This window comes from Elephas maximus, chromosome 7 (assembly GCF_024166365.1).
Source record: "Elephas maximus indicus isolate mEleMax1 chromosome 7, mEleMax1 primary haplotype, whole genome shotgun sequence".
NCBI classification, from domain to species: Eukaryota; Metazoa; Chordata; class Mammalia; order Proboscidea; family Elephantidae; genus Elephas; species Elephas maximus.
This window is the reverse complement of record NC_064825.1, coordinates 87,264,907-87,281,377: the sequence shown is the minus strand read 5'-3', so window position 1 is coordinate 87,281,377 and position 16,471 is coordinate 87,264,907. Positions and strand designations below refer to the sequence as shown.

The following is a 16,471-nucleotide window of genomic DNA, read 5'->3' as shown; positions in this document are numbered from 1 at the left end:
GTGGGGAGATTGGGACAAGGCTGCCTGGTCAAATATGCCTAAGAGATATTGGATTAAACAAAGATGAACAGGCTTATTACACGACTTCTCAGAGCCTTTAATTAGCTAATGTATATTCTAAAGGGCTAGTGGGTATGGGAGGTTTATTTATGTTTTCCAAAGTAATTTGACCATAGAGCCTTTTTTTCTTGGCATATAGCCTGAGACTGGTATTCAAGGGAACATCCTTTTTCAACATACAAACCTCCTTGATTCCTGTTCGTTCTTCTTTCTTCTATGAAGGTACTCAATTTTAGATATTTCTCCTTGCTTTTGTAGCAGGGTTCTAGGCATGTATGGTGAACTGGTGGGATGGGCTCTCCCAGAGACATCTTTGCAAGAGAAATGAGTGGCTTCTTAGGGAAAAAGGAATGAAGCAGACAAGCTCATCCCAGTGATAAAGGCTTAGCCATCAGAAGAAAGAGGCAATTAAAATATAGAGTGTGCCAGTATTCCTCAACTGGCTTTGTCTTCTGGACCCCATTGAATACATGCTGTGGAATCAAAAACAGCAGGACTAAAAGTAAACACTATTGTGTGCCCTGGAGCACAAGCAACACTGTTGTATGGACCCCTGATAGAATTTAACACATAAATTTGATTTGGACCTTAGTTCCCTCATCCATGGAGTTGTATAATTGATGATGGTCTTCTTTCTGGAGAGGAGGTCCCTGTTGAGTCCTTTTGTGACAGAATTGTGGTAAAGTTGAGGGAATGGTTGTGGTCTATATTGGTTGGGATGTTATAGCTTTGTGATAAGAAAATGTGTTGGCTCGTGTAACATCCAACAGTAGGGTAGGCTCCGGCGTGGATTTAGACAGGTGATTCAAACTCCATTTTTCTGATATTCTCCTGTCTCTGTCCTCTTCTACAGACTAGTGTCATCCTGAAAGTAATACTGAGGTGGCTGCAGTCATTCCAGGCCTTCCATTCCGGACAGAACAATGTCCAGAGAGAGAAAGACTGGCTGTACCTGTGGTGTGGTTCTCTCTTAAGAGTAAGGAAGCATTTTCCAGAAGCCAACTTATCCTCATGTCTCATTGGCCCAAATCAGATCACGTGTTTATTCCTGAAACAGTTCCTGTGGCCAGGGGAATGCCATGTGCTAATTGGTTAAATCTAAGTTCCTAAACCAGCCTCTGGTGAGGAGAAAGGTTCCTCTGGTTAGCCTGGATTGTTTAGAGTTCACCCCTGGAGCTGGACTCAAATTCCCAAACTCCCAGGTCCTACACAGTGGGAGAGGTGAGCAAAGGAAGTTGATGAGAACACCAAAGTGCTTACTGCATGATCCTTTGATGTCACTTTATTAAAAAGATTCAAGAATTTAACCCAGAAAACAATTTTTGCATGAGTTGACTTTCTATAAGCACCATCATTAAAAACTCCATTTCCAGGATTTATAAATTATTCCTTATTGCCAAGAGAATATTTCATCATAATGACATTCTAGTGAAGCACCAAAATGGATATTACAAATGTCTTTACGCTCATCTATTGGTTGACAAGGGAAAATATGAATTTAGAGAAATATATATATATATTTTTCTAATTCAAGTTTTGGCAGTGTAGTGAGGTCCTTCCCGACTCATATGGACTTATGGTGTTGGCTACTTAGTCATAGTGTCCCTAGGAATGAAATAGATTCAAAATTTACTAAATATTTACCTGATCTGTACAAGCAGAAGAATTCTAAGTCAAGTGAAAGGCAGTCTAACTTGAATCACAAGAACAGAATCATGGCCCCTCAATCAAATCCCAGACTTGAGCCAATTTTACAACCCTCAACCCCTTGAATGAAGGGCAGGCCAGATCCCCTTAAGGAAGAACTTCACCACACTGCCAAAAATGCATATGTGCAAAGATACACACATGTATGCGTATCTTTGACAAGTTATAGTGTATTCCTTGCCAACAGATTTTTCCCCCTGAGGTGAACTCATTGTGAAAGAATTTTGCTGCCTTGATTAAAAACTATCCAAGGTTTGTAATATCTAAATGTCAGAGAACAATGGGATGCATGCACGTATCTTGATTGCTACAGTAATTTGTAGAAACTGGCGGGGGCGGGCGGAGAATTACTAAGAGGCCAGATACTTCAGGTAAATAAGTAAGTCTCTGGGTACATGGCAGACTTTCAAAGTGATTTAGCTTTCCACAGTCGTTAAGTAGATAGGGCTTAAATCACTGTATCAAATAGCCTAAAAATTGGAAAATGGAGGCAGGCAGGCGTAGAATAAGGTACAAGTTTTACCATTTTCCAGCTTGTGACTTTAGGCAAGTTCTTGGTTCTCAGTTTCTCCATCTGTAACATGGGAATAAGAATCTTTACCTTTGAGGGATTCATGAAGATAAGAGGTGATATACATAGCTTAGCATTTGGAAGATAATCAATGTTTCATAAATAACAGCTCTTATTAAATTGTTAGTAGCATTCCAGAGGCTACTAGATGCTCCAGGACATGGGCTTTGAGATGAATCTGGGCTTGTCTGAATCAGTTAGCTTTGGTGGACTTCATCAAACCATAGACTGAGTTAGTGGTCTGTCTGCTGCCACCTATGGTGACCACATATTAGAAGTGTTTTTGAGCCTGAGTTTCTCTTATAGATTCATGAGATGGTTGGGCAACCAAGGACTAAAGTTTTATATTAAGCAAAGCAGCATTCGATCTGACAATGAGAGCTAAGGTTAAGATTATCTGGTCTGATACGGTTGTTTCTCTTCAGCCTTCTTCACGGTTTCTCAGTTCCTGGAATAGAAGACAGCACGTAAAATTTTCTTTTTATTTTTTTCCTTTTTAATTCAGCTAACTCTTTTTTTTTTCTGTTAGTACATAATACATTGTAAAAAAATATTAAGCAATGCAAAGAAAGTGAAAATCTCTCCGTAATCCACCCATTACTCATTGCCGTCGAGTTGATTCTGACTCATAGTGACCCTATAGGACAGAGTAGAACTGCCCCATAGAGTTTCCAAGGAGTGCCTGGTGAATTCAAACTGCTGACCTTTTGGTTAGCAGCCGCAGCACTTGACCACTACGCCACCAGGGTTTCCTCCATAATCCAAGCCTCCCCCAAAACTGGTTCATTCCTATCATTCTCACAGAATGTATAAGCATGTATGAATATATGAAACCATACATATCTTAATATAAATGAGAAACTCTTCTGTGTATTAGGTTAGAAAGAGAGAGAGAGAGAAAGGATGGATGGATGGATGGATGGATGGATGGATGGATGGATGGATGGATGGATGGATGGATGGATGGATGGATGGATGGATGGATGGATGGATGGATGGGTGGGTGGATGGATGGATGTGTGGATGCATGGATGGATGTATGGATGGATGCATGGATGGATGCATGGATGGATGGACAGAGAGATAGACAGACAGACGCTATACTGTGAAGTACTTGTTTTTCCACTAGCCGAACACCTCTCAATATTAATACCTAAAGGCCTATCTTTTTTTTTTTTAACAGCATCAGAATATTTAGTCAATCTCTTAGATTTTAGTTGTTTCCAACCTTTTATTATTAAGAAAAAAATCAAAGGAATGACCATCTCTGTGCATATGACTCTGTATACTTCTCCACTGTCCTTGATTCTAACTAGGTATCAAACTTTTAAAAATGCAAAGCAGATCTTTAGCCCAACATAGCAAATGTGTCTGAAAGACTGGACAAATTACCAAATCTTATATGAGAAAAGCAAATCAAACTACTCAAGTTTAGCTGAAATCTCACCAGCCTTTGGGCCTTGTTGTTACTCAAGAAGCTACCTTTGGGTGCAAAGGGCCCAAAGTACTGAGGTTCCCACAGGTTCTGGAAATGATTGTCACCTGGGTCATTTCCAGAGCTACCCAGTCAGTTCTTCTCCACTTGGCTCAGTCCAGCAGCTGCATCAAAGTGGACTTGAACAGACAAGACTTCTGTCTCCTGGAGGTTTCATGCAATTACAAATTACAAGGCTGCTGGGGGCAGGGGAGAGGGAGAAACTCTGTCCTCATTTTTGCCAAATTGAGTTTTGGTGCAGTTTATTCTTGTTGATACCAACAGGAATTAATTTTTTTTTGTTTGGAGATTTTATGTACACATATATACATACATATACATAATTTGGTATTTTCCTAGCTTTTTATCATTTCAGAAGCATCATTGACCAAAGAAAGGCATATCAACCCAAATCAAAATACGATCTGTGACTCCTGCAGAAACTCCTTAAATGCACCATTTCTTCTTTTTAATAAAGGAATTTCCATGGTACCCCTCTAAGAGCAGAGTCTCAGCTCTCACATTGTCCTATGCAAACATATTATTTCCTTCTGGTACATTAATTTTTGGATTACTTTAGGGGACAAAACAGCACCAAACTAGTGGTTTGGCTATAAACTCCCTTGACATCTAGCCAAACCTCCAAATAACAAGGATGTAATTGCTTTCAAGCTCCAGCCACTGAGATTTTCTGGCCACCTCTCTCATAAATGAAAAAGTTAGCATTTATACTTCTATGTAATAAAAACCAAACTTATCATAATATTTACCACATTGTGAGAAAATAAAAGCTCGCTTTTGGGGGCATTGGGGATAATACTTAGCACAGTCAATTAGAGAGCGGTGAGGGTTGCCAGAAGGGACTGTTTCTACAGAGCTCATGGAATTTCAGCTTCTCTGGTTGTGCTATGGAAGACTCAGAGACAGCTCCTCTGTTCTTCCACTCTTGGCTTTCAAGGGTTACTACCTGAAGACATTGCTTATAGTGTGTGAAAAGTTCAGGTGACTGTGTAGTGACTAATTTGGGCTTCTCCTCACTGTCCCTCAGGCTTTCCTGCCCGTGTCTGCAGAAATGAAAACATCCACCCCTTGGAGGATCCTGCCTTGAGGCTGTGTTTTCTAAATGTGGGATGTGCACTTCCTGTGGCAGGTAAGAATATTTTAGGTGGTACCCAGTGTCCAGGCATTGAGTAGCCTTGAATCACACATAGAGTGAGAAAGTTATTCCCCTTCTAATTCTCTTTTAAGCCTTCTGATTATCCGAGAGAAAGTCTTTGTCTTTGTTGTTACGCGCTGTCAAGTGGATTCCGAATCATAGCGACCCTATGTGACAGAGTAGAACTGCCCCATACGGTTTCCTAGGAGTTTTACAGGAGCAGATAACCAAGTCTTTTCTCTTGCTGAGCTGCGGGACGGTTCCAACCACCAACCTTTTGGTTAGTAGCTGAGCGCTTAACCATTGCACAGCCAGGACTCTTTCCATCTGTCTTTAACACCTTCTAACACATGCTGGTGGCACAGTGGTTAAAAGCTAAGGCTGCTAACCAAAAGGTGGGCAGTTCAAATCCACCAGCCACTCCTTGGAAATCCTATGGGGCAGCTCTGCTCTGTCCTCTAGGGTTGCTCTGAGTCAGAATTGACTCAACAGGAAGGCTAACACATGCTAGCCTCCCTTTTGAACAAAGGGAATATAGGCTTCAAGCTCAGCCCACCAGAATCAGGGTACAATTTAATAACTTCCTTGGACTTCTATTTGTCTTTGCAACTAACTTCCATTTATGGCAAGCAAGTGATACTGATTTTCTAATTGTGGTTACAATGTCAATTTTCCTTTGCAATTAAAAAATATTAAAACACAAAATAATACAGATGGGACAAGTGATACTGATTTTCTAATTGTGGTTACAATGTCAATTTTCCTTTGCAATTAAAAAATATTAAAACACAAAATAATACAGATGGGACATAGGTGTGATAAAATCCACATGTGAGGTACAGGAATAACTGAGTTTTTGGGAACTCAGGGGACATTTCTGAGAGTATCTATTCCCAGGCCTGCCCCCTCTCCCATTTCCTCTTCTCTCCTCCTCCCATACATCTCACTTCTTCCTTACTGCCCTCCCTGCAGTTTTCAGAAGTCGCCTTGTGTCCCTGAGCGGTACTCTTGGGATTCCCTCTGCTGAAGCGTCCTTCTTCCGACCTTCTGCTGGTAAATCAGTTGCCTGTTTTTATGGAGGCAGTTAAATTCACGTGACCTTACCTGTGTCAGCGTAGAACCATGTTCCGTAAGGTTTTCAATGGCTGGTTTTTTAGAAGTAGATCACCAGGCGTTTCTTCTGAGGCACCTCTGGGTGGCTTCAAACCTCCAACCGTTTGGTTAGCAGCCTAGTGTGTTAACAGTGTTAACCACATGCACCACCTACAGACTCCCTTCTTCTGCCAGCCCCTGCTTATCCTACAAGGACTCGCCGCGGAGCAGGTTCCTTCCTGACCCCTTCCTCACATTAGTGCCCCTCCTGTGTCTGCACCCAGAGTTTCCCAATCAGGGCACTTGGCACACTGTGCTGTCATTGCAAGTGGGCATGCCAGTCCCTCCATGAGTTCCTTAAGAGCAAGCGCTGTGTCTCCTTTATCTGTCTCTCTACCTGCTACCTGATGCTAAGCACATAGTAGAAACTCCATAAACGTTTGCTGATAAGGGAGTGAGTAGTGAACACATGAAGGACCTTCTGGCTCCTCGAAGCTGGTCAGCTGTGTTAAGCTGGGTTAAGAATCTGTCACTGAAGACCCGAGGTCCACCTGGGGAGTCCGCCCATCCTGTACGTACTTGGAAAGCAGCTGGGGCTGGGGCTGGGGACACACCTACCTGGGGTAGGCTGGGGACACACCTACCTTCGCTGGAATGCAGGGATCCTTTGCCTATTTGTGTAACTTTGTGTCCGAGGGTCGCCAGTCTGTGAACAACCGAGCTAACGCACATCGCGCTGCTTTGCGCGCTGTTGGGCCGGCCTTGGAAGGAGCTGCTCGGTGAGGCGCGGCCTGCGGACCTTGCGGGAGACGCAGGCAGCGCGCGCGGCGGCGGCACCCTCTGTGCCCGCCTCGGGCGCTCGGGCCTGGCCTCGCGGCGGTGTCCTCGGGACCGCTGTGCTCCAGGCTTGGCGGAGCCAGGCAGGCTAGGAGCAGACTGTGCCTCGGGAACCCCAGGGGCGCAGCAGCCACCTGCGTAGACCTTTGGAGGGTGGGGGCGGGGGAAGGCAAAATCCCAAACAAGTAAGTTTTAGTTTTCTACTATGAAACTGATACCTGCCCATTACCAAATAATTGGAGAACACAAAAGGAAGGGAGGGAGGGAGAGAGGGAGGGAAAGGATGAGGAAGGAAGGAAGGAAAAAAGGGAGGGAGGGAGGACTGCCTGGAGACATTGGTCATAACATTTTGTTAAATTTCCTTCCAGCCTTTTAGCTACTTCCCTTTTTTTTTCTCTTATCGATGTGGCTCGGAATCCACCCGAAGGCACCCAACCACAACGCCCTGAAATTTGTCATTACCGTTTCCATAAAAAATTAATTTGTACTAAGGAAAAAAGCCATTGTCAAGCATATAAGAAAAGAAGAAAGAGAAAAGGAAGAAAAAACTTCATCTGTAATCCTGCCCTCATCGGTGTTAAAATAGTTTGATATGCGTCCTCCTAGTCTGTGTTCTTTCTTTCCGTGTGTGCGTGTGCGTGTGTGTGTGTGTGTGTGTGGTACGTCATCTTAATGCTTACGATTTGCTAAATGCCTACTATGTGCCAGGCACTGTGCGAAGCACTTCGCCGACATGTTTTTATTTAGGCTTTCCTACAGATCAATCAACTATCACTGCCCCTGACTGACAGATGAGGAAACAGGCCCATAAAGGTTAAGTGCCTTGTCCAGAGTTACGCATTAGTATGTGAAAGAGTTGAGAGTTACCTGGAGGTAAACCTGGTGCTCTTAACCCCTGTGCCTCCCCGACCCCATTCCTCCCCTTGTTTTTTGATCATTTTATAACAGTCCCGGGGAGCGTACTCTGTAACAGATGTTCTCAACATTAACTGGATTAGAATCAACCAAAGGACTTGGGAAAAAAATATGGATGCCAGGGCAGCTGCTGCTATTTTTAAAGCTCCCCAGGTGACCCTTAGGTAGCCAGGGCTGAGACCCATGTTCCTTTGTTGACTAGCTCGTTCATTTCTCTACTGGAAATACAGCGCTTGAAAACTGGATTGAAATTTCAACCTCGCTGCTAATACATAGAGTCAAAGCAGCCATGGCCGCTGTGCAAAGGACGACTTCCACAAGACACTAAAGCGAAAGCAAGGATGGATTCCTTTACATATGATAAGGGTAAGGTGGATGGAAGGATGGTTGAAGCTGGAATTCAGGGCCCCTAAATGTTAGCACCCGAACCTTGGACATGCATGGAATGTTTCAGGTCACTGGCTTGTGTGTGCCTGAGTGGATGCTTAATTTTTCTTTTTCAGACCTCAGTAATTTCTAGCAGAATATATAGAGTTCATGGCATAAGCACATCTGGATTCGGGGGTGTGGATCTGAAATATTTGCAGGCCAATATGTTAGGAGCAGATGTTGGGTTGGCAGCCAGGGATGAAGGGGGTGATCTCATTGGAGGCCCCATCTGTGGCTTTGCTTGGAGCAACACAGCTTCCCCTGCTGACTTCAGCTGTGCTCCTACCTGGGTGCTTCCTTGCCTGCCCAAAGGCATTTCGTGGCTTCTCCCTGGCAAGGGAGGTGACCAGAGGCTTGGCATTGCTGCATCTCACTCAGAAAATGTAAACGGAGTGGAACGCAGTAGTTTCCCTTAGGAGACCAGCGTGGCCAGTCAAGGCTGGTCTGAGCCCAGGAAGGAGCCCCTGGAGGCCAGAAGGGGGACGCATGTCCTCCTTCCTCAGCATGGCATGGAGGATGAAGCAAGACAGAGCTCGGTCTGTATATAGCCCTCCACCCCCTTTCTCGTCTTTGAAGCTTTCTTAGCCAAATTACCACTCTGAGCCTCTGTTTTCTCAGTGTGTCAAATGGAGGACCATGAGAGCTACTTCACTAGGTTGTTTAGAAGACCAGATGAATGGCTGGTCCATATAAGAGGAGCTCTCGCCCCTCCCTTCCCCTTTGTGTAACTGCTCCTAGATGGCATATGATCTTCTGCTGCAGGCAAAGTAGCAATTTAACTAAATACAACTCAACATGCATTTTGAGGGCCTCCCAAATGCCAGGGACCGTGGTATTCACTATTCTATGTGGTTTTCTATCTTTGTGTCTTCTTTCTGCTGTTCCCTCTGCCTAGAAAGCTTTTCCCCCTATTTCCTCCTGTCCACATCCAACCTATCCTCCAAGACCTAGTTCGGGTCTCACCTTTTCCCCTTGATTCTCCTGGCTGGATGTCACCTCTGCCATTCTAGATTCCCACAGTGCTTAGGCCAGAGGTTCTCAAACATCAGTGTATATGCGGGGTACCCAGGATGCTTAATGCCCCCAGCTTACTGTCCACATCCATAAAATGAGAATGATCATAGTACCTAGATCAGAATTGTTTGTGAGGCTTAGATGAGATGTCATGTGTAAAATATTTAGCACAGTGTGGGGCACATAGTATGTGCACAATAAATGTTGGCTAAACCCTGGTGGCATAGTGGTTAAGTGCTACGGCTGCTAACCACAGGGTTGGCAGATCGAATCTGCCACGTGCTCCTTGGAAACTCTATGGGACAGTTCTACTCTGTCCTGTAGGGTCGCTATGAGTTGGAATTGACTCAACGGCACTGGGTGGGTATGTGAAAGCTGGGCAATGAAAAAGGAAGGCAAAAGAAGAATTGATGCATTCAAATTGTGGTGTTTGAAGAATATTGAATATACTGTGGACTGCCAGAAGAACAAATAAATCAGTCTTATAAGACATACAACCAGAATGCTCCTTAGAAGGTAGGGTAGCAAGACTCTGGCTCGCGTGCTTTGGACATGTTATTAGGAAAAAAACAGTTGCTACAAAAGGACATCATGTTTGGTAAAGGGTCAGCAAAAAAATGAATTGACACAATAACCACAACAATGGACTGGAATTTACCAATGATCATGAAGATGGCACAGGACGGGGTGACATTTCATTCTATTATACATAAGGTTGCCATGAGTGTCAGAGCCAACTCAACAGCAACTAACGACAACAACATGAGCACTATTACAATGTATTATGATGAATAATTATAGTATTATATAGCATAACAAATTATGACAGTAAGAAAAGGCGAAGGAGACATTCTGAGATAGGCAATTGAAAAGAACAGGGCTGCAGATCCCAAACGAATTCCCAGACAGCAGTTTCTTCTGGAATGTGACTGCACTGATCAGAGTTAATGAGTTTCTAGAATAAAGTTCTATGTGGAGGGAAGAGTTTTCAAGTGCCAAGTTCTATCCACTCCAATTCTCATTCATTGTAACCCTTGGCAAATCTTCTTCACCCCAGAGTTCTGATTCTGGCTCAGCTGTCTAGCACAGAACCAGTTAATTACGGTAATAGGATAAGGCATTCTTGGGAGGTGGGGAGATGCTGGACAAGTTGGGGACTGCAGGGTTTGGGGAGGGGGATTTATTGTAAGCCAAATAAATGGTGTCAGAAGATCTATGAGGAAGTTAGTGTCCACTGCAGTGAAGCTAAGCGTAGGTCTGGGATGGGGGCAGCATGCAAGGATGACTGGGAAGAATATTGGAACAATCATTTCATGGGGATCAAGGACCATCTCAGTGTATCAACATGGGGAAGAGAATTGGGTGGGAGAATGCCCTAAACAAAAATAATCATCACCTACAGATGAGGTCATATAGGCCCATGTCAGGGTCATGAGTTACCCACAAGCCCTGGAGCAGTCCTTCAGATCCAGTTGATTACCAGCACAGGTACCTTTCCTGAACCTCACTACAACAGCCTGGCTGTCCTGGGAAGGGAGCACCCCCTACACCCTAAACCAAAACAGGATGGCAGAGCCAATGATGAGTTCTTTCTAAAGAAGACCATTCCGATGACTCTGGAGCATGCATACAGGTCCTTGGATCCAGAGTTCCCCGACTCTGAAATGCTAAACATTCTGTTTTTGACATCAACCCAGTTGACCTCCAATTCCGTGGTTGGCATATTACTTTGAGCTAGACCTGAGGTTGGCTCTTAGCTCGGCTGCTCCTTTACTCTGTCACCTTGGGCAAATGACCTCACCTCTCTGAGTTTCAGTTTCCTCAACAGTAAAATGGGGAGCATTATATTTACCTTACAAAGTTGTTGTTAGGTTTGGAAGAGAGAAGGCAGAAGTTGTATGATAGAATGGGGTTGGGGAGGCTGTGGAGTGTATAAGGTAATAGAAATGGGGTTCACATCAGCAATTAACAATGTAAGAGCTATTGTTGTTAGCTGCTGTCAAGTCGGCCCTCAACTCAATGTGACCCCATGCACACTGGGATCAGACCATTGCGATCTATAGGGTTTTCATTGAATTTTTGGAAGTAGATTGCCAGGCCTTTCTTCCTAGTCTGTCTTAGTCTGGAAGCTCCACTGAAATCTGTTCAGCATCATAGTAACATGCAAGCCTCACTGACAGATGGGTGGTGGCAGTGCATGAGGTGGATTGGCTGGGAATTGAACCTGGATCTCCTGCATGGAAGGGGAGAATTTTGCCGCCAAAATACCACAGTAGTTTGTTTCATTTAATCTTCCCAATCATGCTGTACCTTTGTCCCCATTTTGTAGAGAGGAAATGATGACTCAGAGAGGCTAAGTAACCTGTTGTAAGTCACAGGGCCAGTAAGTGACCAAGCTAGGATTTGAACCCAGTACAGTACACTGCCTCCCACACAATGTACTTAATGCATATGTGGATTATCTTGTTTCTGAGCACAGCTGGTGTTGGCTGCTCTGCTGGACACAAAGCTGAAGAAGCCATCTTGAAACTCCCTCTATGAGCCTTGCTTCTTGCCCTTTCTCTTCTCATTTATCCACAGACTCCCAGGTGGTCGTGGAGGTATTCAGATAGCCAAGAATTTCAGTTGGAGAAAAGTCCATTTGCTCTCCATCCAAGATGACCACGCATTTTCTAGTTAAAACCATAGCCTCTAATGCACGAAAAACCTGCATGAGAGCAGTTGAATGTGGCCTGGGCGGGCCCCTTCATTTCTGAGTCCATCCCAGCAGAGAGTTCACTTGTGTTGTTATGTGTCCTTATTCATTAAGGATTCTCGGTATTGAGATGCAACCTAATTAGGGTTGAGCTCAAAGCCTGTTCGTTTGGGGGCTTAGTTCATAAAAGATTAATGTTCATTTTCCTTGGGTTTTGTTGCAGAATTCAGCTGGAAAAATTCCAGGGTGCACGTCTTCCAAGAGAAGTCCACTTTGGTGGTTTGTGAAAATCCCTTTTCCCTCCTGTTAAAACCTTCTTCTTTTCTGTCTTCCTCCCCCACCACTGCCCCAATATTCTGGTTCCCCCATGATGTATGAGAGAGAGAAAAATGAATTCTGCAATCAGGGAAATCTATAGCAGATATTATTCAAAAGGAACATATTTACTTATAATTTTTTTTAAAAGGTCGCCAAGGAAACCTCTTCAGGCACATTGAAAAACAGTTCTGCAGTCATTCATTTCTTCATTCCATCATTCAGCAAACACCTATTGAACTCGTGTTTTAGGCGTGCCAGAGTCTGTACATTGACATTATGTCTTTCATTGGTTTTTTTTTGTGTGTGTGTGATTTTTGTGAGCAACTTAATTCTACCATTAGAATGATAATATGAAGAACTTCCTACATATGAATGAGTACCTTCCAACAGCACTTAAAAAAAATACCTACTATATTTTCTGATAACAAAAACAAAACCTGCTAACTGTAAAAAATGCCAAAGAATAAGGATCGATTAAGAAATAAAAGCCTCTCATAACCCCAACTCCAGGAGATCAGCACTGTTGAGGAATCGGTGTAGATTCTCCCAGATTTTTTTCTGAGCATGGAATAACACATACGATTTTATCAACAGAAATGGAAAATGGACAGCACTTCTGCTCTGCAGCTGTGTTGTTCACTGAATAACTTAACAACCTGTCGTGGTGTGTTTTCCACATTAGCACATAGAAAGCCCCCTCCTTGTTTTAAATGGCTGTGTAGTATTCCATTGGGTGAAGGTGACATCATTTATTCAACCAATTCTCTATTGAGGATATTTTGGTTGTTTTTAATTTGCTATCGTTACAAGCAATGCTTCACTGGACATCTTTGTAGCTAAATTTGGCATTTCTACGAGGCTTTTTTTCTGTGGATAGATTCCTGAAAAAAAGAAGGTTTATTGAGTCAAAGTGGTAAGTGCTTTTTCTGGTTCTTGCTGGTCATTTTCAATTGTTGTATGAAATGCCAAGCACCTTCACACACTGAAGTTTACTCTTCTATAATCGTTTCTGGAAACCCTGGTGGTGTAGTGGTTAAGAGAGATAGCTGCTAACCAAAAGGTCAAGAGTTCAGATCCACCAGGTGCTCCTTGGAAACTCTATGACGGAGTTCTTCTCCTTCCTAAAGGGTCGCTATGAGTCAGAATCTACTCGATGGCAATGGGTTTGGGCTTTTTTGGTAGTCATTTCTTTCACACATTCCCTTTTCTTGGTTTCCATTCCTTTCAGAATATTTTTCAATCAAGCCCAAAATGGTAACAGGTTTTTGGGGGAACGGTGCTCTAGTTTTAAGAGGAAGCAAAAGTAGAACGTGACTGAGTAGTTTTTGCTCAGAGCAGCTCTGGCTGCCTGTGGTGGAACAAAAATAGCCTCCTCTGCTCTCCCCTTGAGTCGACGTCCTCAGAAATTCTTGCTGATGTGATTGTCCCCCAGGGAGAAGTACAGCCTGGATTTGCTTTTCTTTCTGTTCCATAGTTGATCCTGCCAGCAGTAAACAAAAACTGCTATGGATGTTTGTGGGGGACGGCATCATATAAGTTTTAATAAATAACCATGGTTCTGAAGAAGACATGGGCAATTTGACTGATTTCTTGAAAATTCCTGCAAAGTGATAATATTATCATCACACAGATACAGAATCTCAGTGAGGTCAGATGAATCATTTCTGCGTTGGTTAAACCTAGGAATAAAATAGTTGTATTCCAAGTTCACCATCTTAAAATATTTGTTAATACACATAAACCTGCATTTTACAATTTTTAACATTTTTCTCTTGATTAAAACTGAAAACATGCAACTGGGTACATTGTAGAAATGCAAGTCTTATCTATGTGGGTGTCTCTAACATTTTTACGTCTGTTTTTCTTGGACCACATTTAAATGGGAGACCTATGTCCCCTCAGTTAAACGACCCCAAAGGGGCCTTTCTCTGGAAGACTGATGTCACAGCCCTTTGCTCAGCTCCTGGCCAGTTTTGCCAACTCTCTCCAACAGAGGGCAGTACCTTTCTCTTGTTGGCCTCAAGCTCGAAAAATATTCCATAAAAACAGACGATTCTCAGCATCTCAATCGCCTTTCTCTTAATCACAACCACTTTCAATGTACTTTTGAGAATAATACTCCCATGGATATTCCAAATATAAGGTGGACATGGGAGATCTAAGATTTAAGACTCTTAATGCTAGAAATAGCTGAATAGCTGTGGTTCAAAACTATGAACAGAGCAAAACAGTTTCCTAAACTTCCTGGATTTGTTTCTTTTTACTGCTTTGTTTTTTTGTTTTGGTCTGTTTTTGGTTTTTAAGCGTTACTATCCTGGAAAGTCAGGATAATTGCTTTTGGAGAATTTGTAACTATCATTAGTTTAAGTCTGCTCAACACCATTATCTTTCTTTTGTCAATTTCGTTCATCCTTATGAAGTTAAGAATACAAAGGTAAGAGGCCTGATGAGGTATGGGGCTAGAAAGGGGGGCCAGGAGCCAGCACACTTTGTTTTGTTGATGGAAGAGGCTGCCAGTCTTGGTGAAGAGATTTGCCATCAATTACAAACAAACCCACACAGTTTCCTTTAGATTGGCACAATGATTTTCAGCATAATGAAGAGTTGGGTCCAATGCCAATCACTGTCTCACTGCCAGTTAGAGTTTCCATCCTTCAAACTCCACCGCCCGGGAAACAGGGCTGAGGAAGAATTGCCTGGAGATGTCTAGGAAGAAGGAAGAGGGAAGGAAGCGTTTATGGACAGAACATGAGTTTTGCCCCCTCTGGTTACTGTCCTGAGATAGTAACCAGCTATCCTGAGGGGCCCTGGGCTAAGCTGCTTGCTTACATGTGGAGAAACTGAGACTGGGATTGGTTTCCTCATTTGAGGACAAAAAAAAAAAAAAGATAGTCGAACTGTTAGGGAAACAAGATGCAGCCACTTTTCCTTTCCTTGATGACGATAGGTATCAAAAATCGATTGTGGCAGGCTTTACTAAGCCTAGACTGGGCCTCAGAATTCTTCTAAACACAGACAACCACTGCCTTCTGATCACAGTTGACCTATCAGCTGAATCCTGTTTGCCACCCCAGGACTAAATAATTTCTAAGTCCCGTTCCAGTGCTTTCAAAAAATAATTCACTATCTATGTAAATAAGATGTATTTGGAATAGGGCAAGTTAGTTCCTATTGAAATCTTTCAGTGGTGGCTCTTTGCCTTAGGAGAAATCCGTGCTCCTTAGAAGGGTCGAAAAGACCTTCTATGATCTGGACCTTACCAATCTCTCCAGCCTCATCTCCCGTAGTCTCCCATCTGCAGCCCATACCTGGACTCACACATCTCACACTCCGTTGCAGTGATTCCTTTACCAACTACAACTGCTCAACAGTGAACTAGCTGCTTGAGTCCAGGGACAGAGTTTTTTTCATCGATGCATAACCCTAGAACCTTGTATGTGCCTAGAATCTACAGCAGTTAGGTAAATGTTAGGTGATTTATGAATGAATTAATGAAAGAACTAATGACTCTTTGGGGCATTCTCAGCAAAGGGTAAACATGTGCTTTGGTGGGTCTGGGCTTTGCAACTAGAGGCTTCCAGAAATCAGACCCAAACAGGAATAACCTCAAGGTGTCCACAGAGTCTTAGAAAATTCTAATTGATGTCGCCTTAGACTAGGATCATAAACTCCAATACATGTAGGAGGTAGACAAGGGAAGTAAAATGTGAAACGGGCTTGGGCAGCCTCTGATGGCTGCCATGCAGGGTTATGCGTCTTGTTCTCATTCTATCCCTAGCATCTAGAATAGTGCACTTAGATGTTTGTTGAAAAATGAATGAGCCTGTCCCACTTTTCAGGACCATTGGAAGAATCTACAAAGAAAAATGAGGGGTGGGGAGGGGGAGATAAACAAAGAGTAGACTGAATCTAGGTATAATTTATTGAGGGTCTACTAAGTACTCAGTGTGATATTAGGGTTTGTCCTACATTATCTCATTAAGCCTTTACTGCAAGCCCGGGAGCTACATTTTACAGTCCTGGGTGGTGCAAATGGTTAAGTGCTTGACTACTAACTGGAAGCTTGGGAGTTCAAACCCAGATGTGCCTCAGAAGTAAGGCCTGGAGATCTGTTTTTGAAGTCACAGTCTTGAAAACCTTATGGAACAGTTCTACTCTGCACAAATGGGGTCACCGTGAGTTGGAATCAACTCGATGGCAGCT

General features: G+C 43.2%; 1 long non-coding RNA gene across 1 annotated transcript; it reads left to right on the top strand.

The window, feature by feature from the left end:
- The first annotated feature begins 935 nt into the window (after positions 1-935).
- On the top strand, positions 936-6,988 carry LOC126079674 (uncharacterized). The gene is made up of 3 exons (XR_007518232.1): positions 936-1,036; positions 4,861-4,962; positions 5,941-6,988. It is a non-coding gene; the product is annotated as an uncharacterized LOC126079674 (long non-coding RNA).
- The last annotated feature ends 9,483 nt before the right edge of the window (positions 6,989-16,471 follow it).